Source organism: Gambusia affinis, linkage group LG09, assembly GCF_019740435.1.
Source record: "Gambusia affinis linkage group LG09, SWU_Gaff_1.0, whole genome shotgun sequence".
Taxonomy (NCBI): Eukaryota; Metazoa; Chordata; class Actinopteri; order Cyprinodontiformes; family Poeciliidae; genus Gambusia; species Gambusia affinis.
This window is the reverse complement of record NC_057876.1, coordinates 2,228,422-2,232,223: the sequence shown is the minus strand read 5'-3', so window position 1 is coordinate 2,232,223 and position 3,802 is coordinate 2,228,422. Positions and strand designations below refer to the sequence as shown.

Below are 3,802 nucleotides of genomic sequence, written 5' to 3'. Positions count from 1 at the left end.
AAGATAGAGGGAGAGGGGGCTGCCTCCATGCAGTGTAATCCCACTAGTATGTAAATAAATGTATACAAAGAAAAACAAAAAAGCTTTATTGTACCACTGTTTGTTGTAAGTTTAAGGTACAAATGTCCTTCATCATTTAGGTATTTTTGAAATGATATTGTTTGTAACATTTTTCAAATTTTAATTGAAAATACCAAATTCCATTGTTAAACGTTTATTATAATTTTAAGTTTATTGATTTTTGGGAATGTCTTCTTGCATTATTATGCCATATCCATCATATTAATTGAAAATGGTCTGAACATTTTTTTTTTATTGTTTATCTCTGTAACATCTGGGAGATTTTATCATCAAGCAAAAATATGTTTGCTATTTTTCGAATACAATTGTGAATAAAGATGGACAAGCGAGAGGTCCAGGGTTCAAATCCCGGAAAAGCCAAGTAAATTCATTAGGTGCAACTGACATGTTAAAAAGATATTTTCGCAAGGGAAGCTTTCAAAGTGATTTGTAGGTTATATTTTCCTACAGCTGCTGTCGAGATCATCACAGGACACTATCAAAATCTGTAGTGCATGGTTTGAAAATTAATAGATGGTCATCAACAAAGAAATCTAAGACCTCTCTCTATTATTACAAAGATAGTAAGATCCCTGATTGTCTAGTGGTCAGGATTCGGAGCTCTCACCGCTGCGGCCCGGTTTCGATTCCCGGTCAGGGAAAGACCAGTTCATAGTCATTTTGATGATGTCCTTAAATCTGTATAGGTATTGATCATCTCAGACCTCTTTCTAGCATTACACAAACAATAAGTTCCCTGATGGTCTAGTGGTCAGGATTCGGCGCTTTCACCGCCGTGGCCCGGGTTCGATTCCCGGTCAGGGAAATTCACCTTCTTTTACTCCTACCCCATTGTTTTTATCGTGTCCTTAAAACCCTCTTGGTATTGGTCATCTCAGACCTCTCTCTAGCATTACAAAAACAGTAAGATCCCTGATGGTCTAGTGGTCAGGATTCGGCGCTCTCACTGCCGCGGCCCGGGTTCGATTCCCGTTCAGGGAAAGTACAGTTCATAGTCTTTTTGATCATGTCCTAAAATACGTAAAGGTATTGATCATCACAGACCTCTCTCTAGCTTTACAAAACGGTATGATCCCTGAGGGTCTAGGGGTCAGGATTCAGCGTTCTCACCGCCTCGGCCTGTGTTCAGTCCCAGATCAGGGATAATGCAGTTCATTGGCATGTCAATCGTGTCTTTAAAGACATTTTCAGAAGGAATGTTCTCAATGTCTTTTGTAGGTTATATTTCCTAGAGGTGCTGTCAAGATCATCACAGGACACTATCACAATCTATAGTGCATGGTTTGAAAATTATCAGATGGTCATGAACAAATAAATGGCTCCCTCTTTCACACACACTTGCTTTTTCCACAAGAAGGCAGCAGATGTTTTGTAAAATGTGTGTAAGTTTTCCAGTACAATTGCTGATAAAGGTATCCTATTAACCTTTGCAGGGTGGCCTAGAAGTGTTGGAAGGGGCTCGTCCGGGATTTGAACCCGGGACCTCTCGCACCCTAAGCGAGAATCATACGCTTAGACCAACGAGCCGCTTACGCATTTAACATCCCTCTAGAAGGATGCCTTGGGCTAGTTGGCTTGATGAAAATGCTAGTAGTCCCACTGTCACTTACTGACAAACTTTCGAAGCCTGTGGCTCGTTGGTCTAGGGAAATGATTCTCGCTTTGGGTGCGAGAGGTCCCGGGTTCAAATCCCGGACGAGCCCGCTTAACTTCCTCAAGACGCCTTAAAAGATTTATAAAAATTACTCAGTGTTTTAGATGTTGATCCCGTGATTATGTCATTTACTGTAAACAACGACAGACAGAATCTCTGACACCAATGTAATTCGTAGAAAGAAAAAATATTTGATACTTATCAACAAAGACATGACATTATCATGAGTGCTATCGCACGCTTGCATTTCCCAATTCAAAACTGCCCTTTTGTGGTACTTCCCACACAGCCACACTTCTCAGGATAAAGGCTAGTATGTACAGTTAGCAATTGGGTGAACTGCCTACAAGTGTTGGAAGGGACTCTTCGGGTAGTTGGTTTGATGAAAAAGCTGGTCCTACCTTCACACACTAACTAGTGGGAGGCTCGTTGGTCTAGGGGTATGATTCTCGCTTCGGGTGAGAGAGGACCTGGGTTCAAATCCCGGACGAGCCCAGTAAGTTCTGTAGGTGCAACTCATATGTTAAGAAGACATTTTCGGAAGGAATGCTCTCAATGTCATTTGTAGCTTACGGTTTACTAGAGGTTTTGTCAAGATCTTAACAGGTCGCTATCACAATCTGTAGTGCATGGTTTGAAAATTATTAAATGGTCATCATCAAAGAAATGAATTGAATAAATGGATCCCTCCTTCACACACACTTGCTTTTCCCAACAGAAGCCAAATGTTTTGGAGTATGTGTGCAGGTTTTCCAGTATCATTGCTGATAATGGTATACCGTTAACCTTTGCAGGGTTGCCTAGGAGTGCTGGAAGGGGCTCGTCCGGGATTTGAACCCGGGACCTCTCGCACCCTAAGCGAGAATCATACGCCTAGACCAACGAGCCGCTTATGCATTTATCATTCCTCTAGAAGGATGTCTTCATCCAGCGTTCTCAACACCGCGGCCCGGGTTCGATTCCCGGTCAGGGAAAGTCCCCTACTTTATCACCTTCCCCGTTATTTTGATCATCTCCTTAAATCCCTACAGGTATTTATCATCTAAGATCTCTCTCTATTATTACAAAAACAGTAAGATCCCTGATGGTCTAGTGGTCAGGATTCGGCGCTCTCACCGCCGCGGCCCGGGTTTGATTCCCGGTCAGGGAAAGTACAGTTCATAGTCATTTTGATCATGTTATAACGTGGAAATGCTGAGAAGCAGTAAATCTGGTTGTTTGAAGCTGGAACCAGTTCGAAATTTTGAGTTTTAAGCTTTTTTACTGTTAGTGACCAAAAACGCTTTATCTCAGCGACAGAAGCCAAAAATGGACAGTTTGTGAAATTTCAGCACCACAATCAAATTTCAGCATAATTTGCTTTATTATAACGTGGAAATGCTGAGAAGCAGTAAATCTGGTTGTTTGAAGCTGGAACCAGTTCGAAATTTTGAGTTTTAAGCTTTTTTACTGTTAGTGACCAAAAACGCTTTATCTCAGCGAGAGAAGCCAAAAATGGACAGTTTGTGAAATTTCAGCACCACAATCAAATTTCAGCATAATTTGCTTAATATAACTTGGAAATGCTGAGAAACAGTAAATCTGGTTGTTTGAAGCTGGAAGCAGTTCAAAATTTTGAGTTTTAAGCTTTTTTTAATTTCAGAAATTTCAGCACCACAATCAATGGACAGTTTGTGAAATTTCAGCACCACAATCAAATTTCAGCATAATTTGCTTAATATAACTTGGAAATGCTGAGAAACAGTAAATCTGGTTGTTTGAAGCTGGAAGCAGTTCAAAATTTTGAGTTTTAAGCTTTTTTTTAATTTCAGAAATTTCAGCACCACAATCAATGGACAGTTTGTGAAATTTCAGCACCACAATCAAATTTCAGCATAATTTGCTTAATATAACTTGGAAATGCTGAGAAACAGTAAATCTGGTTGTTTGAAGCTGGAAGCAGTTCAAAATTTTGAGTTTTAAGCTTTTTTACTGTTAGTGACCAAAAACGCTTTATCTCAGCGAGAAGCCAAAAATGGACAGTTTGTGAAATTTCAGCACCACAATCAAATTTTAGCATAATTTGCT

At 40.2% G+C, this 3,802-nt stretch overlaps 7 non-coding genes across 7 annotated transcripts; 5 read left to right on the top strand and 2 right to left on the bottom strand.

Moving 5' to 3' along the window:
* Nucleotides 1-814: 814 nt before the first annotated feature.
* Nucleotides 815-886, top strand: trnae-uuc. Its single transcript has one exon. It is a non-coding gene; the product is annotated as a tRNA-Glu (tRNA).
* Nucleotides 887-990: 104 nt separating this feature from the next.
* On the top strand, nucleotides 991-1,062 carry trnae-cuc. The gene has a single exon. It is a non-coding gene; the product is annotated as a tRNA-Glu (tRNA).
* A 474-nt stretch (nucleotides 1,063-1,536) lies between these two features.
* Nucleotides 1,537-1,608, bottom strand: trnap-agg. The gene has a single exon. It is a non-coding gene; the product is annotated as a tRNA-Pro (tRNA).
* A 104-nt stretch (nucleotides 1,609-1,712) lies between these two features.
* On the top strand, nucleotides 1,713-1,784 carry trnap-ugg. The gene has a single exon. It is a non-coding gene; the product is annotated as a tRNA-Pro (tRNA).
* A 374-nt stretch (nucleotides 1,785-2,158) lies between these two features.
* Nucleotides 2,159-2,230, top strand: trnap-cgg. Its single transcript has one exon. It is a non-coding gene; the product is annotated as a tRNA-Pro (tRNA).
* Nucleotides 2,231-2,551: 321 nt separating this feature from the next.
* trnap-agg lies at nucleotides 2,552-2,623 on the bottom strand. Its single transcript has one exon. It is a non-coding gene; the product is annotated as a tRNA-Pro (tRNA).
* A 190-nt stretch (nucleotides 2,624-2,813) lies between these two features.
* Nucleotides 2,814-2,885, top strand: trnae-cuc. The gene has a single exon. It is a non-coding gene; the product is annotated as a tRNA-Glu (tRNA).
* Nucleotides 2,886-3,802: the final 917 nt, after the last annotated feature.